Source organism: Haliotis rufescens, unplaced genomic scaffold (assembly GCF_023055435.1).
Source record: "Haliotis rufescens isolate VD_foot unplaced genomic scaffold, xgHalRufe1.0.p SCAF_4, whole genome shotgun sequence".
In the NCBI taxonomy this organism is placed as follows: domain Eukaryota; kingdom Metazoa; phylum Mollusca; class Gastropoda; order Lepetellida; family Haliotidae; genus Haliotis; species Haliotis rufescens.
Genome location: NW_025964112.1, coordinates 36,387,422 through 36,408,321, shown reverse-complemented (window position 1 = coordinate 36,408,321; position 20,900 = coordinate 36,387,422). Strand labels below are relative to the sequence as shown.

Here is a 20,900-nt window from a genome sequence, read left to right as displayed (position 1 = left end):
GTTGTTGAATGCCACACTCAGCAATATTCCTGCTTTATGACGGTCTGTAAATAATCGAGTCTGGACAATACAATCCAGTGATTAATATCACGAGTATTGATCTACGCAATTGGTATACGATGACACATATCTACCAAGACAGCGAGCCTGACCACCTGACTGTTAGTCGCCTCTTACGACAAGCATAGTTGCCTGTTACTGCAATAATGGGTGGCTGAAGACCTATTCTAATCCAGAACTTCACAGGTGCAAGTAAGGTGCTTGACAAATGTGCTCGAGTAGGACTTTTATGAATTGTATACTTGCGGAACAAGCATTTCATAACCTGAATTGTCAAACAGAGAAGATTCACGCTTGACAGATTCAGAGAACACATTCCACGCAAGGGCAACTCGATCAGTGTTCTCACAGTTAAGAATAGAGTTCTGAAAATCTTTTAAAATTCGGTTATCAAAACACTGTCGCTTAAAGATGTTAGGTACTACTTCTTTGAATGTTGGCCATGGTTTAAATAGGTTAGAGCACTCAAGCAATTGAAACAAACCATTTCAACCTATTAGACTCCAGGGTCCCTTTCCACAAAGCAAACGTAGCACTACGACTGTCGTAAGCTAATGTTAAAGTATGGGAGTTACAATCACCTTAGCGCAACGATCGCTTTGTGGAACGGGGCCTCTTGCTCCAACCTATATATACTGCATTTGGTTCCCGATTATTTTAACTACAGTAAACTACGGTTTTAACGAACTCAAAGGGACTACTAATTTTAGTACGTTTTAACCATAGTTCATTATAAGTATATATACAGCATAACTACAGCAACTAGTCGGGACCAAAACGTAAGTTCGTTATATCCGTCAGTTCATTATAAGCGTGTTCATTATAACCATAGTTTACTGTAGTCTCTAAACAGCTTATTCCCAGAAGTTAATAATCATTACAAAGAGGGTTGACTGATGGTAAGTAGCAGCCAAGATGACTGAGGCATAGGTTTCTACTTGATCTGAAATTCACTTCTCGAACTCAAGTGACTCCATCCTTCCCCTCCCAAACATGTCATATGATCACATCATTACACATCCAAAATGTGAAATAGAAACAATCCTTGTTATTATATGACAATGACACACGCCAATGAACATGATCATGATGCATAAATAATTATTACATTTTGTAGACATGGGATTGTCATGCACAGTAAGCCGATCATTTGCAGCCAAAGAGTGCATATGAAATATTACAAACAATTACATATTTATAAATTTCAGTAATGTCGTGACTTGGATAATTTGGTAGATTTCACTTGATGCTAATATTAAAAATACCTGTTATTTCTATTTTTATGCATGCATTGATGCAAATTTTTTCTTCTTAACTGAAATTGCTTTTGCAGAAATCCTTTGGAAAATGAAAGAATCCAAAGGGAGATCTCTATGACCGATGTTCCTGCTTCTGTCCTCTGGGAAACAGTCTGAGAAGGTGATGGAAAATTGAACCAACCCGAATGTGAACCCAGGAGCATAGACTTCTGCGGCTCTTTGCAATCAATATGCTACTTGGTTGAAGGCTGTCTTTCTTATTTCCTTTTGGAAAGATTCTGCATGAAATTTTAATATCAACATCTAAGAAACGTAAGTCGAGGGGAAGGCTCACAGCCTTGTTCAATAAACGTCCATTTCAGTTTCCTGACATTTGTCTGAGCCCTGGGTCGACCTTCACAGAGGGAGTAAGTGATTTCACTTAGGAATCAGCTACCGTAACTATCGTGAAAATACTCATACAGTGCAATGTGGTCCTGTGTACAGCGCACAGGTCACAAATTAAAATTTAGCAACATGGTCGTGGAGTGTGCTTGGATTGGTGACCGTGTTCGGCAACGTGACTCCTGAGAGTTTTTAGTCCTTCGTTCTTGCCTCACACTGAAGCACATGGGATATCTCCTTGGGCAAGTAACTTTGTTTCGAAACATGCCTCTGTTCACCCAGCAGGAAATGGGGATCCGGGAACATGTGACTGTTAACCTTCTGGCGCCATACAGGTTTGAGTTGTATACTCCCCAGGGAGATGGAAATGAAAATACTGAGTGCACACTGATCCACTGAATAGGCTAATAATCATTTAGCGCTTCGAGCATACATTGCATACAGACTTTACAAGAGGACTATCATCATCATCATCATCATCATCATCATCATCATCATATTGCACTGTAGCTCACCTGGATATTTAGTCAACAGTTTCAAATGTCAACAGTAACTGCCACTTCAATACCTTGCTGTCAGCATTAATATTACATGGAATGGCTTCAGATAGTTACATACATAAGTGAATTCAGTTGTCAAATACTTTAGACCATTTTTCATCACATATTTCCTCATTACTTTGAAGAGAGAGAAAAAAATATTTTGTAGTAATGTATGATATTTATTAATTGTTGAAATACTAAGATGTCTTTTTTACATCAACAATCATAGATATACTACTAGCAAAAAAGTTAAGAACTACCAAATTCTTTCACATTACTAAAGTTAATCTGTCATGGCATGAAAGATGAAAAAAGTAATATCAAAACGAATCAGGTGGTGCTTGACTTATTTTGAGTAGTATATGTATGTTAGTCCTTGTGCTGACATCACTTTGTGAACCCCAGCCCCAGCAGCCATCAAACAGCCATTATGAATAACATGCGAGACAACACAAAGAATCCCCATGTGGTCATGTCTCTGACGACAGCCTACATTTCTGTCATACATGTCAATAATGCCATTCATTGCGCATGTTGACATAGGATTTCTTAAAGTGGACCCTATTTATTTTCATGTCTTGTTAATACTCAACGTTATTCAATCACTTTCACCAACCCACACTTCCAGCTGGCCAGCCAAGCAGAAAATACATACATTATACTAATAAATACTTCTGTGTGCCACCAAGGACATCTGAGATGTACTGTTATATCAGGGAATGTGAGAGAGAGTGCTCCTCAGTGAATAACAGTAAAAGTTTGGGATAATATCTGAACACCCAAAACTTGTTTTGAACAACAGTAAATTGTTCTTGTAAATTGCAGTACATAATCCATAAACAAAATAACATCATGCATTGTTTTTTGTTTTTTTATTTTGATATAAGAACGCTACAGTCACATTCTAATTGGAATTGAAAATGCTTTATTTTCTATTTTCCAATATCCCAATTCAAATATGGCCACAGACAGCCATTTTGTATTTCAACAATTCAAATTATATTTGGCTTGTAATATAAAAAATGCAACTGTTCTGAAAAGATTGTATTTGTTTGTTTGTTTGTTGTTTAACGCTGCACTCAGCAATTTTCCAGCTATGTATCGAGTCTTGACCAGACAATCCAGTGATTGACATCATGAGCATCAATCCACCCAATTTTGATATGATGACATGCATCAACCAGGTCAGCAAGCCTGACCACCCGATCCCGTGAGTCGCCTCTTACGACAATCAAAGCCGCCTTTTGCGTCAAGCATGGGTTGCTGAAGACCTATTCTACCCCGGATCTTCACGGGTATAAGCTAAATAGATAGGACTTGGTTCCCTACACTGGATACAGGTGGGGAAATATCACCTCTAGTGTGTCAGTCAGAAACCACATGGACCAACAAAATAAAACCATGATGCAAACTCACATGCACACTAACCCAAGACAAACAGGTCCATTTTGAAAAAAACTGTTTCTATTATATCATATTTCGATTTTAAAAATCATCAAACTGCCACTGAGCAGCAGAAACAGAAAAAGAATATAACATTGACAAATGTATGTTATCTATGTATCCTATTTGTAATTTAAAAATAATCAGCATAACATACATTCCCTTCCTGACCATTTGTACATTATCTCTGACAATGATTCTTCTGCCACCAATGTCATACTGCCCAGGAAGTGACTTTTGCAGGGTGAGGTCAAATAGGCAATTAATTAGAGCATGGGCTGGCAGGTCTTCATTAGGTGTCTCCCTCAGCAGCTTCAAGCATGGTATCGGTACAGTTGCCGAAAGGGCAACTATTAACATTTCACTTCATCTGTGAGCCAGACATGCAAAACTATGTACCAACATAAGGTGTCTTTGCTGCTGTGATTGGATGACCACTTGCATTAATTTGTAGTTATTCATAACATTAAATACAGGCAATAGAATAAATTATTGGTTCTCTCAAAACACTCTGATAATATTTTATTTTCCAAATGAAAAAGGTGAAATGGAATTTGATATCGCATTCAAGATTATTGCACATGTATGTATAGACATGTGCATGCATGTGTGCATGTGTTAGTGCATGTGTGAATGCAGCTTGTGCTAGTCCATACTTAAGCCAGATTTATAGTGCTAGCCCACTGAGACATAATGTCGCAGTTTAACATGAATACCTCACTCAGACACAGTATACTGACTCCAAGCCGACCAGTCCTTGTTTTAACCACTTGGCTACCCCACAGCAGTGAACAACTGGCTATCAGAATCTCCATGTTTGCCTGATGCAAGGATATATTTTGTGTATCTGTACTAAGTGAACAGGTTCATTATGTTATCACAACTTTGCAGACAATTTGAGGGGAAGAAGAAGAAGAAGATTTATTATACATAAACAACCACAGGGGGCAGAGTACAGAACATGAACATGACTAGTTATAATGAAAAGTTATAAACATTGACATACACAATGGAATACAAGTATTGCTATGATTAAGGTCCAGAGGGGAGATGCCAATTTTCTTTGCATGAATATTTTGTAAATGATATGGGAGATAATTTTTGCAAAAGGCTCTGGTGGATGTAGTAGTATTTTCAGTGACATTGGGTGCATATAGCTAAGGCGGGTGATGAATTTAGTTCCAGTCTCAGATCTTTGTAGAGAGGGAATTGCAACAGGAAGTTTTCCTCTTATTCTATATCATCAATATCACAGAAGGTACATATTCTTTCTTCTGTTGGAGTGTTAAATTATCTTCCTCGCTCAACTGCTTTGCGGTGTTCTAATGCAGTGGTTACTTTCAGTTTGGTTTAATTCCAAATTTGTCTCCTATTTTCCCGAGGTGTCTGAGCTTTTGTGGTTTAGTGGATGGGGCTTTGTCAGTTTCACTGAGGTATATGTACATGAACTTTTCATGCACAGTTTCCATAAATTTTCCAGAAGAGATGTTATTGTGAGCCAGATCAGGGAAAAGGTAGTTGAGTAGAGTATTTATTGAAGAGGGCCATGAGTTCAATGTTTTATCTTCATAGAAGGTGGCAGTGAGTAATCCATCATTCTTAACATCTAATAGCTCAAAGTAATAGTTGTACATTGATATGAATATTGAAATGTTAAGGGGATATAGTCCAAGTTCTGCCAGACAGCCGATGTTACTTGTTCTGCAAGGAACTTCTGAGATGCAATCTTGATGCTTAATGAATTTACTTGCTGTTTAGAACAGTTTTGTAGAATGTCTTGGTGTTTAATGAGTTGCTATTAGCTCTACAAATGAGTGAGTAATGAGAGAGTGAGTACAGTATTACCCCACTTTTAGCAAAATTCCAGCAAAGTTCCAGCAAAATAACAGGGCTTCACACAGTGTACCAATGTGGGGAACAGTTGCTCTCCATGCCCTGTTGATTTGGGGATTTGAACCATTCTTAAAGGATTTTTAAGGTCCTGGCACACTGCATGACCGTGCACACAGATTGTGGCACCTTTTCCTACAGAGCTCCAAACACCAAACACTGTACACCTAACATTGATTGGAAGAACTTGAGATTGATTTGTATTTCATACTAAGCTGTTTATGCATTGAGTTGGATGAACTTCTTGTGTTTCTAGCAGTGTCCATTCAGCTTTATCAAGGCAAACGTGTGCAGTGCTACAATGTGTTTCTTCCATTTGGTCAGCCTACCACAGCCATGTGTACTACGAAAGAGAGAAGAGTTATCTGTCCTTGTCAACAAGTTTCATTTAGAGTTATCTCCATTCCCCAGGCTGTCAAGTCCTTGAAAACAGACTTTGGTCCACCTGAACCCGACCTTTATCTGGTACTCCAGTACCTGTCATAGTCCTAGTGGCTGATATTGCTGAATCAAGTACACAAAGAAATGGCCACACATTATCCTGAACAATTTGGGATGTAGTACACTTAGTCTTACAAAGTTTACATACAGAAGTCCATTTGTAATTCTTATCGTTCAAGTATCAGATACAACTACAAACTCTTGTGTTTAATCTCGGTCGAAAATCAAAGCAGATCTTAACAACTCACATCACGCAGGTTCAGAGATGTATTCTATTTAGTCACTAAACAATGATCCGAACAAACTGATTTTAGTTTGTGTATTGTATCCCATTCCAACTGTTGTAATCTCATATGAACTATGTAACATGTTGATCTAGTGACACACAGCATATTGCCTGATATCTACATGAGTGACAGGTGTTGCGTATGCTATAACACAGGGACTACACACCTGGGTGGCGACAGCTGTGGGCAGATCAAGTAGCACCTCAGTAACTTGTATACTTCACGTTTGCAGTAAACACTTCAAATATATGTTTATGTGAAATAAACACATCAAATATATTTCAGATGTGCAAAAGACTTACCATGAACCAGCATCTGTCAATGGGAAGTCACTTCAAGGTACTTACCATGAACCAGCATCTGTCAATGGAAAGCTACTTCTCAAGGTACTTACCATGAACCAGCATCTGTCAATGGAAAGCCACTTCTCTAGGTACTTACCATGAACCAGCATCTGTCAATGGAAAGCTTCTTCTCAAGGTACTTACCATGAACCAGCATCTGTCAATGGAAAGCCACTTCTCTAGGTACTTACCATGAACCAGCATCTGTCAGTGGAAAGCTACTTCTCTAGGTACTTACCATGAACCAGCATCTGTCAATGGAAAGCCACTTCTCAAGGTACTTATAATGAACCAGCATCTGTCAGTGGAAAGCCACTTCTCTAGGTACTTACCATGAACCAGCATCTGTCAATGGAAAGCCACTTCTCTAGGTACTTACCATGAACCAGCATCTGTCAGTGGAAAGCCACTTCTCTAGGTACTTACCATGAACCAGCATCTGTCAATGGAAAGCCACTTCTCTAGGTACTTACCATGAACCAGCATCTGTCAATGGAAAGCTACTTCTCTAGGTACTTACCATGAACCAGCATCTGTCAATGGAAAGCCACTTCTCTAGGTACTTACCATGAACCATCATCTGTCATGGAAACCCACTTCTCAAGGTACTTACCATGAACCAGCATCTGTCAGTGGAAAGCCACTTCTCTAGGTACTTACCATGAACCAGCATCTGTCATGGAAACCCACTTCTCAAGGTACTTACCATGAACCAGCATCTGTCAGTGGAAACCCACTTCTCAAGGTACTTACCATGAACCAGCATCTGTCATGGAAAGCCACTTCTCAAGCCAGTTTCCAAGGATTTACCTTGGATTCTAAACACCCTTAGCAGGCAAATGGAGGAAAAACATCATGTTGTTCTAAATTAGGATTTACTCTCTACACGTCAGAGGTATTTTAACTACAAGAATGATATTGATTGTGCTTGATTGTCTCTGATTGTCTCTGATCTGTATTGTGTGGTTTCCAGGACAGTGATATCCGGAGTAATGAGGGTCCACAGTGTAATATTGGAGTAACAGATCATAAAAATTTATTTGTGATTGTTTGTAAAAACATATTCAATATAAATTATTCTTAGGTCGACTATCAACCTCTATAAAAACCGGAGTTAATAAAACAAACATACATTGAATGCTTACATACCTTTTAAGAGGCATGTTTTTTCATGTTAAATCCTGTAAGTTTCTTCCAAAGATACACAATGAAGACCCTGATAATTATAAATGAGGAAATAGTTGTAACAAATTGTTTATAACAAGAGATCGTTATTGAAATCTCAACCCCATCCTGACACCGATACAGCCTGAATCATTTTTAAGAAAAACACCTTGCATCAACATCATTTTTGTGGCAGGCAATTTTGTTTTTTCAACAGCCTCAAGCATAATTATTTATTTTCGGGGGCAATTTATTTTTTTCGATCAAATAAAAGTCCCCCACAATATGAAATGGTCAGTCTCTGAGTAAAAGAAACTTTTCAGGGAAATACTTATGTGTATCAAATAAATATGTACAATAAACTCTGGTCACCATTCCTTGAAGCGATCATTTGTGTTGAGATTACATAAAATCTTACATATGCAACACATTGCACAGAGATCACTTTGAGAGTGAGTGAGTAGGGTTTAACATCTCTTTTAACAGTACTCAAGACCTACATTTGTCAGCTTAATGTGGGAGGAAAGGCCGAAGTGATGAAGGTCACAGATGTTTACTACACTGGTGAAAGCCACAAGCATGGGTATGGTGCTGACAAACCTAGAAACATAATTGGGGCGAACCAGGATTTGAACCCACAATCATAGGTTTCAGGCATAACCAAGGGATGCAACTCTGCACAGAGGGTTGTGACCCTTAGACGACTGTGCCACCCATGCCCAAGATCACTTTGTTGAATATGGCAGTGATACATATTTCTCTTCTGGATAAAATGTCGAATTATAAATATTCATAACTGACATTCAACTTCAATTTTTAGCACCACATCAGAGTACTTTTCATAGAACACACGTGTGGGAGGCTAGAAGATACTTTTCAAGTTTCACCTTTAAAATTATCAATAATACATGAGACCTGTCTAACATTTTGTAACCCAAATTTATGGATTAACATATATATGCATCAGCTGTTGATTTATCAACCTTTCTGAGTGTGTGGGAGGGCCGTAATTGTTTTATAGGACATATGTTGTGAGTACCAAATATGACAGTGGGTGATTGGTAAGGACTGACACAAAACATTAATAAGTACAGCAGAGTGAGTGAGTGAGGTGGGTTTAACGCTGCTTTTAACATTATTCCAGTTATATCACAGCATGTCAACTAAATGTGTGAGGAAAGCTTGAAGTGATGCAGGTCCCAGACTCCTACTACTTCGGTGAAACCCACGAGCATGGGTATAGTGCTGACAAATCTAGAAACATAATGGGGCGAACCGGGATTCAAACCCACAATCATAGGTTTCCTGGCATGTCCAAGGGACTCAACTCTGAACAGTGAATCATGGCGCCTTAGACGACTGTGCCACCCGTGCCCCCTTGTACAGCAGAGGTCAACTGCCAGCTGAGATGTTGAGAGTTATTAGATATCAGCTGCTGCCAAAAGTAAAGTCACTGACAGTGAATGAGTGTGTTTTGTTTAGTGCTTTGAACAGTATTCCAGTTATATCACGGTGTGTCAGCTCAATGTGGGAGAAAAGGCCGATGTGATTCTGGCGTCCGACATTTACCACTTTGGTGAAACCTACGAGCACGGGTATGGTTCTGACAAACCTTGAAACAATCAGGGCAAACCGGGATTCGAACCTACAATCATCAGTTTCTGGCGCTCCCAAGGGACATAACTCTGCACAGCAAATTGCAGTGCCTTAGATGACTGGGTCACCTGTGCCCCCACCACCTTATTGAACCCAATGAACATGGGTATGGTTGTGACAAACCATCAGGGATTCGAAACCAAGATTATATATTTTCTAGAATGTTTTAGGGATGCAGCTCCTGGACAGCAAATTTCAGCAACCCCTCCAAAAAAAAACTCTCACGTCCCCTCCCTCCCTCCCCCCCCCCCCACGCCCCCTACACACGCATCTCTCTCTCACACACACACACGTAAAGGCGCACGTACACACACACTTAAATCCTCTCTGTGTAATCCTTTAACAATTTGTAAAACAACAAATATAACCCTATAAACCACACGCTTGCGAGTGACAGTTCTACGACAGTCGTTATCCAGCTGACAATTCAACTTGGTTCATCACGCTGCATCTCGCCTCGAGAATCCCAGTATCTGTGTGTGCACTGTGCAAACAACGCTTGATAAGAAAACAAACATATTAACTCCTGACAGACCTACCTTTCGTCCTCACACCCACTGGTAAATCCTGCGTCTTGCTGGGTTAACTTCGAGATGTGTCAACTCACCAAAGCGCCTTCTGTGTACGTTTGGCTCTGTCAACCACATGCGCATGCGTTGGAGCTTGGCTCAGCAAAGTGTTATATCGCTTTTATATGGAATTCCAGGCAATTTGTCTTGACGTTTCTGGGATAGGATAGCATTATTGTTGGCACAGCGGGAATCACAAAGTTTTTTCATTTAAGTGCGAATACACATCTTAATGTGTCGTCCAGTGACACATGATATGCGTGTGGTGAAATTAGGCTTGCTTCACTGTTCAATAAGTCACCCGTGACCGGCAAAATATGTCAACGGGCGAGTCCTTGAGTGTATTGTGTGTGAGGGTCTATATTTGAGGAGGGTTGGGTATAGATGATTAACTGATTTTAACATTTAGAGGTTTAGGATAGGATACATAGAAATTATTATCTGATGCGTGTGACTAGTTTTACCGAAACTTGTGTCAGAGGTCCGGGTTAGAATAGGTTCCCGGCAACCTGTGCAGGTCGTATTTTAAAGAGGCGACCTTATGGATTGGGTGGTCAGACTCGGTGATATTATAAATACATGTATATATGTGTGTGACGTCAGACGGTGAGTGCACGAGGAATGACGTAATACATTGTGCACCTCGGCATGCAGTTATCATATACAGCGGAACAAGCCGATGAAACTCGGAATGTTTTACAAATTGCAGCGCCATCTGGCGTTCTTTATTGTCAACGTCCTTTCGTGCTCACTGACGTTCTTTATTGAAAAACGTCCTTTCGTGCTCACTGACGTTCTTTATTGTCAACGTCCTTTCGTGCTCACTGACGTTCTTTATTGAAAAACGTCCTTTCGTGCTCACTGACGTTCTTTATTGAAAACGTCCTTTCGTGCTCACTGACGTTCTTTCGTATACATTGTTTTTTCTTTTCTTATGACGTCTTTTCGTAACATTTGACTATTAATATTGTATTTTGACTTTTAGTAGTAACATTTAGTTCTTTATTCGTAATATTTGACTTTAATTGCGTACTTTTTTTTCAACATTGTATTTTTTGACCGAATGGCCGCCCATACGTTGACTTGGTTGATGCATGTCAGCGTATCCCAATAGTGTGGAATGATGCCCATGATGTCAATCAGTGGATTGTCTGGTCCAGATTCGTATATTTACAAACCGCCGTCACACAGCTGGAATATTGCTGAGTTAGGCCATTCGTGACCAACTCGTGTTATTCCGGGACAAGCCGAATAGCGACTCGTGCCCTTCTCATGGCCATTTTTGCGACCGGGTTCCGTCTTAGCGCAAACGGCATACCTAAAACAATGGTTCACATATATTTCCCCATATATTATATATATTTCAGATGCAACACATCGGAACATGCGGAATTATACAGTATGATTGAACACATTTAACTGTGTCTTGGGTATATTTAAAGATGCAAGACATATATAAAATCAAAAATTATTTCTGAGGGATTCTTTGACGAAGAACTTGAAATCATAAGCGCATTCTGATTGGTTTGTCGTATTTTCGCACAAAACATTCATCGATAGGGGGACGAGTCTTCTTGCAGGTTACGGAAAAGGGCGTTGTGACGAATTAATGGAGTTAGGCGTTAATCAACGCACACACGCACGCACACTATTCTGACGTGTTTCCCGTGACGTTAACAGTTCTATCTGCATTACGTCAACAGTGTTATTTGATGATGTTGAGAGCCTGTATTATTATGACTACACATGTGCTTTGTGTGGAGGTTGTCAACTCGTATTATTTGACGAGTGAGTTGGGTTTAACGCCGCTTTTAACAGTATTCCAGTTATATCACGGCGCGTCAGCTTAATGTGGGAGGAAAGCCCGAAGTAATACAGGCCTCAGATTTTTACCACTTCGGTGAAACCCACGAGCACGGGTATGGTGCTGACAAACGTAGAAACATAATCGGGGAGAACCGGGATTCGAACCCACAATCATAGGTTTCTGTCGTGTCCAAGGGACGCAACTCTGCACAGCGAATCGCGGCGCCTTAGACGACTTGGCCACCCGTGCGCACTATTATTGGACGACATGGAGGGAGCTGGGTTAATTAAGGTCGCTTTGAATTACCAGTATTTCAGTAGAAAAGCTGCAGGGATGCAGGTCTTACGTCACTCTAAGATGTTTATCTGTTTTGTGAAACGGGTATGGTGCTTAAAACCCAAGGACAATAAATGAGGGATTATCTAGAATTCGAACCCACGATTATAGGCAATGCCCTTGACGACTTGACCAAATGCGCGTTTAGAGTAGTCAAAGAAAAGATTGGTTGGGTGTGATCCATATTATACAACTGCGTAGATCGATGCTCACGATGTCAATCCCTGGATTGTCTGGTCCAGGCTCGATTATTTACAGACCGCCGGCATATAGCTGGAATTTTGCTGAGTGCGGCGTTAAACAACAAACAAACCACAGGATACAAGAATAACTTACCGGCTCAACTAAATGTAATTACTATGCTGCTCCCCTTTCCACGACCACTCAAAATAGGGATTTCAGACAAATATTTTCACTTTCTTAAATCATGTATGTGTCCGCTCTAGACAGTCTCCTCAAATTGTTTATGATTATTCTATTTCTTCACGATCCTCATTGATGATATTAACAAAACATAGTTCTCTTATTTCTTATCATGTTTCTCATCACACTATCCTGTGACAAATGTCTATCGAATATAAAAGATATTAATAACCCCGACGTGACGAAGCTGTATACAGTGTTCCAATTTCACACCACAGTGTGGATGCACTTGTAAGTTTGAACGCCACGACTTTGACTGGGCTCTCGCTCGGCAACCGTTCAATTATGTCAAGGCGATCTGTATTGCCTGAGACGTATTCTGGAATCGGAAGTAACCAAGCGAAAAAGGCGATAGGTTTATCACCGTTTTACGTCCTGTTGGCACGGTCTTGAGCAGATGACCAGAGAAATTGTTTTCTTCCTCGTTATGATCTGATTGCCATTTGAACTGACATAGATGATAAGCACGGGCACCGCGGGTAACCTTGGTTTTCAATAATGAGTTCGATTTCCGAGGTGAGGCGAAATGGAGTTCAACGTCGCGTCGAAGATTTTTGCACTAAAAAGCGACGTGCATGAATGTGTGTGTGGCTGCTTGTACTCGTCCGGAATAATGCAGGTTTATAGAGCTAGCCTAATGAGATACTATACCCCACTCAGACACAGACTGAGTATACTTACCCCAAGCCGACCGGTACTTGTTTTAGCCCCTTAATGCCGAGCGCCAACAAGGTAACAAGTACCATCTTGAACGTGTTTTGGTATGACGCTGCCAGGGGATCGAACCACAGACCTTCCATATCCGGGCGGGGGCACGGGTGGCCCAGTCGTCTAAGGCGCCGCGATTCGCTGTGCAGAGTTGCGTCCCTTGGGCACGCCAGAAACCTATGATTGTGGGTTCGAATCCCGGTTCGCCCCAATTATGTTTCTAGGTTTGTCAGCACCATACCCGTGCTCGTGGGTTTCACCGAAGTGGTAAACGTCTGAGACCTGCATCACTTCGGGCTTTCCTCCCACATTAAGCTGACACGCCGCGATATAACTGGAATATTGTTAAAAGCGGCGTTAAACCCAACTCACTCACTCACTCCCCCATATCCGGGCAGACGCTCTATCCACAACACTATGGAGGTTGTTATGCTAAACTTTAGTGAGCAACTGGGTCAAGCAATGCGTATCATTGGCATATATGCCAGGTAATGAATTCTTACCGAGCTAGAAATTAACACGTGAAATTTGTCCGACTTGACCACAATGTCAATGCAAAGGAAGTTATGATCCGGGGTAGATTAAGTCTTCAGCAAACCATGCTTGCCATGAAAGCGACTATGCTTGTCGTAAGAAGCGACTAACGGGATCTAGTGGTCAGGCTCGCTGACTGTTGATGCATGTCATTGTATCCCAATGGCGTGGATCGATGCTCATGATGTCAATCACTGGATTATCTGGTCCAGACTCGATTATTTACAGACCGCCACCATACAGCTGAGTGTGACGTTAAACAACAAACAAAACAAACATATGAACTCACATGGCCTGCTTATATTCGGGGTTAGAATAGGCCCCCATCACCCCACGCCTGCCGTAAGAGGCGACTAGATGTATCGGGTGGTCAGGCTCGATTAAAAAATCAATCAGTGGTTTGCCTGGTCCAGATTAGATTACTTACAGACCACTGTCATATAACTGGGGTTGCATATAAATATTCGTGTACTTTAATGTCTTTTTGACAAATTTCAAACAACCGTACATTCGACACCCCCATGTTACCCCTCAGTACAGGCAAACCCATTTATACAAAACACATACAGTTGACGTATTGTATATAGAAACGCTCGTTATCTATCTCTTCACAATAATGAGCCCTGATCAACGATGCGTGATTCAACAGTAATGACAAACGCATGTTTAAATATCTTGGTCGTACTATTTAAAATACACATTGTCCACAGTACACTCCCATCTGAACACCTTAGCCTTGGGCTGTAATAGCATACTTACGCATTTTGGCTCGTCGAACTGATGGTGTTCGATCCAGTAGTCGGAAGAAAGATTATCCTGATTAAGACGAAACAGGTTATGGTTACAATATCGCAATCTGATCTTGGTATCGGTTTGGATTAGGAACACATGTTTACTTTGGGCCAAGGTGTTGGGTTTAATCGTTTGCTTAATTCAGGTTAGGTGTGTTAAAGCATCGGTATTAGGTAAGACTCTGTGAGTGAGTGCGTGCCAGAGTGAGGGTTTGCTTGCGTCACTGCACGAGTGCGTGTGTTAGTGTTTTTTAATGCAGTAAACTACGTTTATAACGAACACGCTTATAACGAACTGACGGATGTAACAGTCTTATTTTATTTGTCCCGACCATTTGCTGTAAATATGTTTATGCTTAAAACGAACTACGGTTATAACGAACTGAAATGAATGGTCCCTTTGAGTTCGTTATAACCGTACTTTACTGTACATCAGATATTTCGGGTCGTGGGGGGGATGGGGGGGGGGGGGGGGGGGGGGATGGGGGGGTGGGAGGGGGGGGGGGGGTAAATAATGGCCATCTTGGAAGGTTACATTTGAGACCAGTCATGTTGGGGTTTTTTAATAAGGGATAGAGCGGTTTATCAATGGTAAGTATTAAGGATTCAAGAAACAGCATTTTCAGACCTTTAAATTTTAACCATAATGTTCTGGTACGCTTTAACCCCTTGGCTCCCCTACCGCCCAAGCAGTCATCCAATAGGGTTACGAAACAAAATCAAAACATTGTAAAGCCAGAATAATTGTGTTCGTGAACAGGTGAGTCTGCCTCTAATTATATGAATAAGCTGGGTTTGATTACAATTTTAATGGATATCATTGCAAACATAGCTTGGTCGTAGTAAAGTACTACACTCTCTGGTGAGAGAGAGATACCATGTCGCAGTTTAACATGAACACCCCATTCAGACACGGTATACGGATTCAGAGGCGAACAGTCCTTGTATTTGGCCCCTTAATGCCGAGCGCGAGGTAGGGTAACAACAAGTACCATCTTTTAACGTCTTTTGGTATGACGCGGTCGGGCGGACACTCTACCACTAGACCACGGAGGCTGTCTTGTCCGGAGATTTGGTTTCTTATTTCCGAAGATAATCGTTGAACAAGAAATAAAGTTGGTTTTGACTAAAGAAGTAGAATCATGGAAACCTTCTTTTTTTTGCCATTTATTAGCAACAGAACCAAGGCGACATAACTCATTGCATTCAATTAATCCTTAATATATTAACCATGCCTGAAGCAGTGTGTTTCGATTGAAGAGACCAGACTGAGGTCTTTCGGTCTGACTCGTCATTGATCTCCGCTGCGCCACCAGACAGTTACCAGCTGGGGCCCTTCTGAAAATGTACTTTTATAACGCGATCCACAGATCGTATCACAAATCATCATCCGAAATATTCACAAACAGTGTTTATGTTTTATTTATTATTACGAATGTTGACATAAGTAAGCCTTATGAACAACTATGCAACTCAAAGTTGGCAAAGGATCAGCATTTTAAAAGGTAACACGAGGCAAAGACAATATTGCCTGAAGACATATAACGAACTAAAATTGATGGTCCCTTTGAGTTCATTATAACCGTAGTTTATTATTTGTGTGATGAATTTCTAATCATAATACCCCACGGGCACCAGGGTTAGAATAGGTCCTTGCACCCCATTGCTTGTCGTAGTAAAGTACAGGGCAATAGATAGAATCCATTTGAAAATTTTATTTAACCATAAAATCACAAACGCTATAAAACGTTACTAAGAAGAAAACAGTCGCCGAAATACTGCAAACAAAAGGTCCAAAACACAACAATGATACCCGTATCAAATACATCACAATCGAATAACCATTCTTGTCGGATTTTTTTTCAACCACCATGGAACATTGGTGTATACCTTCCCTTGCCTGGCAATGTATTATGCTGCATGAAATAATATTATGTTCCAAAAGAAAATGTTTAGTTTATAAAAGCAACAACGTTGTCCTCGGCATCTTAACTTGGTTTATCTGTATGATTTCCTATGACGTGTTCCGTTGTTTGTTTGTATGTTGTTTAACGCTGCACTCAGCAATATTCCAATGTGACAGCGGACTGTAAATAATCGAGTCTGGATCAGACAATCCAGTGATTGATATTATGAGCATCGATCAACGCAATTTGGATACGATAACATATACTAACCACGTCAGCAAGCCTGACCACCCGATCCCGTTAGTCGCCTCTTACGACAAGCATAGTCGCCTCTTAGGACAAGTATTGGTTGCCCAAGGTCAATTCTAACCAAGATCTGCACGGTTGATTTCCTATGAAAAAAGGTTTCATGCTGACTTACGCGATATACTTACTTAACCGTGTATGGATAGAGAGACAACCCATGCAGTGACCAATGGCTACCCATGCATGCCGTCGATATTCAATTACATCTATTCAGGTACCCAGAAAGAACGTTCCCGACAGGTCACCCGACCAAGGATTAGTGGACCCCTACAGCCAATAACAATCCATGCATGCCGTCGGGATTCAGTGACATCCATTCAGGTACCCATGAACAACCTCCACGAGAGGTCACCCGTCCAAGTATTACTGGACCCCTGCAGCCACCGTGACCACACGATTCTCATTGACCACTTCCAAGTATAGGACATACCGATGACCTTTGTGTGTCAAATAACTCGAACGGGGCAGTAAAAATCAATCTCATTAAAATCCGATCTTAGTTCTCGCTACCGCTAAACAAAGATCTGAGGACATCCAATTACGGGTCACGTCAGAACGACCTTTCGCGAATTTTGACCGACGATTGAAATGACTGACAAGAAATCGACATTAGCCAATCAGAAGTCAGCTTTCTCGGGCTTTACGACACTAGGTTCAAAATGGCAACTACGCTTCGAAACATATTTTGACGTATTCTCGATTAAAAAAATGAAAACTGACAAGAAGAACATTCTGGAATGGCTTATAGATGGCCTAGATTGTATGGATATAATCATAAAACCCGTAACTGTCGTTCGGAATACCCCGTGTTAAATATTTCATGATCTGGTAAGCGACGCTCTGATTGGTTGGATGAAAGGTCGTTCTGACGTGACCCGTAATCGGATGTCCTCAGATCTTTGTTTAGCGGTAGCGAGAACTAAGATCTGATTTTAATGAGATTGAGTAAAAATGTACCCCTAATATTTTTGAGTTCTTTATAAGTATTTAGAAGTTAGATATCAATATGACAAGGAGTATTGTGGTAAACAACTTATTTATTGCACATACGTTTCAAGTGTACTTCAAAATGAAGATCCGGGGTAGAATAGGTCTTCAGCAACCCATGCTTGCCGTAAAAGGCGACTATGCTTGTCGTAAGAGGCGACCAACAGGATCGGGTAGTCGGCTCGCTGACTTGATTGATGCATGTCATCGTATCCCAATTGCGTGGATCGATGCTCATGATGTCAATCACTGGATTGTTTGGTCCAGACTCGATTACAGACCGGCGTCATATAGCTGGAATATTGCTGAGTGTGGCGTAAACAACAAACAAACAAACAAAATGAATGCGAAGGCACCCATGTTCCAAATTGAATGGGAATTCTTGCCTTGAGGTGATGCTGAAAATGTTTACGACGGACGGAAAAAAGTGACACCACGAAGACTCACTCAGGTGAACTAAGCATTCATAACACATGTTAACATGGGGAAAATGGACAAAGTGATGGTCAGATAGAAAATGGGCTAATATTTCATCACGCTAGATGCTAGATGCACGTTGGAAATTGTGAAAAAAGGGAATATTACAACAAACGGACCATGTTCCAGTATTTTAAACATGCCAAGGATAAAACCGATAACGCACAGAACAATCTTAGTTACAATCGATCTTAGGCGGCTACAAACAACTTTACAATCACCATACAATTGTCCTATTCCACTTGCACAGAACAATCTTAGTTACAATCGATCTTAGGCGGCTACAAACAACTTTACAATCACCATACAATTGTCCTATTCCACTTGCACAGAACAATCTTAGTTACAATCGATCTTAGGCGGCTACAAACAACTTTACAATCACCATACAATTGTCCTATTCCACTTGCACAGAACAATCTTAGTTACAATCGATCTTAGGCGGCTACAAACAACTTTACAATCACCATACAATTGCGATTGTAAGGCGGCATGGATTTAAGATCGCGATCTCAGCTAAGATTGTAGCTTACAATGATCCTAGCCTACAATCGCTTTGTGGATGGCGATTGTAGCCTAAGCCTTTAAGATCGCGATCTTAAGGATTTACAATAATTGTAGCGCTAACATCGCTTTGTGCAAGTGGACCCAGGACCAGGGCCCACTTGCACAGAACAATCTTAGTTACAATCGATCTTAGGCGGCTACAATCAACTTTATAATCACCCTACAATTGTCCTATTCCACTTGCACAAACCGATCTTAACGCGATTGTAAGACGGCTTGGATTTAAGATCGCGATCTTAACTAAGATTGAAATCTTCAATGGTGGAGGTACAAATATCTTAAACTAGACTCCTGTCTATGGTTGTCTGCAAACGCGCAAATCTTGCTGCGCATACAACGTGTAGAACCGGTTACGACATACAACACGTACCTCCCTCCACGCACCTTGCACAGTTGAAAGGTCTCAACTATTTGAAGGAAACTATAATTAGAATGTTGGCATATAGATTTAGTGACATTCTTATTATGAAAGTAAAAAAAGAAAATAATAATAGATCTCTATGTCCAAATAACATAACAGGTAAATGTATGATCGTCATCTATTTGGGGGAGCTTTCCGTAAAATCCTAAATACATGTATATCCTTCATGTTTTAGTTTTGCCGCTATTACAAAGGATGTTATGACAACCTTTTCAAAACACAGTAAGACGGGAGATTTCAAGAATGCATGTACGGGAAATAAGAATAATGTTTCAAGAAAGAAGTTGTTTAATATATATTCATTTGGTATTAATTATATTTTTTAAAAAGTGTGAATTTTACTTTTGCTATTTATGGGATATTTTACACAAATTTCAAATGTCTCATCATGTGTATTTGCTTGTTTGATGAATATTTGTATTAGTTTCTTATAAATTCAGATATTACAACCGCTCGTGACTGTCCCACTCGATTTTGGATATAAACGTATGATTTTGCACTTCAACTTGTGTTTACTTGTAGATTATTTAATGATAAACTAAAGACAAAATAACTGACACGAATGTGACCCAAAAGATATACAAGGGGAGCTCGGCGGTTCTACAACATTAATACACTAACTGGGCAAGGAAGATTCTACGATACTTATACAAAGGGAAACCACTCCCATCTAGAATGTAAACTATGATTAGCTGCCCTTGATTTATCTTAAAGGTCACGGACGTTACAAATCGCTTGCAGACGACTTAGGTTTTATCCTTCCCTTGATAAGGTATGTTGTTTTAGACTTCTTTCAGCATTGACACGGGTGGGAATAGTACTTTTAACTATCGACTCGATAGTTATGTGGTTCACTATCGCAATTAACGATATTTTTGACGTTAAATCTGTGGTGCGGTCTTCGTGTTGTTGAAGTGTCGATTCGAATCATAAAATCTAACGAAATAAATAGGCAGTGTTTGATCGTAAAGCAGATTATTAATGTGAAACTGGCCCTGTCTTGCACGCCATTTTGTCAGGGACAACAACGATCTTAGCTACTTAAGATTGGTCTGGACCAATTGTAAGTTTCGATTGTAGCTTACAATGATCTTAACCTACAATCGCTTTGTGCAAGTGGATGACAATTGTAGCGTAAGCCTAAGATCGCGATCTTAAGGATTTACAATAATTGTAGCGCTAAGATCGCTTTGTGCAAGTGGACCCTGGGCCCACTTGCACAGAACAATCTTAGTTACAATCGATCTTAGGCGGCTACAATCAACTTTACAATCACCCTACAATTGTCCTATTCCACTTGCACAAACCGATCTTAACGCGATTGTAAGACGGCTTGGATTTAAGATCGCGATCTTAACTAAGATTGAAATCTTCAATGGTGGAGGTACAAATATCTTAAACTAGACTCCTGTCTATGGTTGTTTGCAAACGCGCAAATCTTGCTGCGCATACAACGTGTAGAACCGGTTACGACATACAACACGTACCTCCCTCCACGCACCTTGCACAGTTGAAAGGTCTCAACTATTTGAAGGAAACTATAATTAGAATGTTGGCATATAGATTTAGTGACATTCTTATTATGAAAGTAAAAAAA

The 20,900-nt window shown here is 40.4% G+C and overlaps 1 protein-coding gene across 9 annotated transcripts in view; it reads right to left on the bottom strand.

Moving 5' to 3' along the window:
• The window catches only part of LOC124134705 (titin homolog), a 171,274-nt gene extending 160,679 nt beyond the window's left edge, over nucleotides 1–10,595 (bottom strand). For 6 of the 9 annotated variants that reach the window (XM_048381983.1, XM_048381987.1, XM_048381988.1 and 3 more), the window contains exon 1: nucleotides 10,010–10,595. The gene's annotated coding sequence lies outside the window, so the exon portion shown is untranslated. The remainder of the gene's footprint in view (nucleotides 1–10,009) is intronic. The other 3 variants (XM_048381981.1, XM_048381984.1, XM_048381986.1) reach the window with 1 other exon arrangement.
• Nucleotides 10,596–20,900: the final 10,305 nt, after the last annotated feature.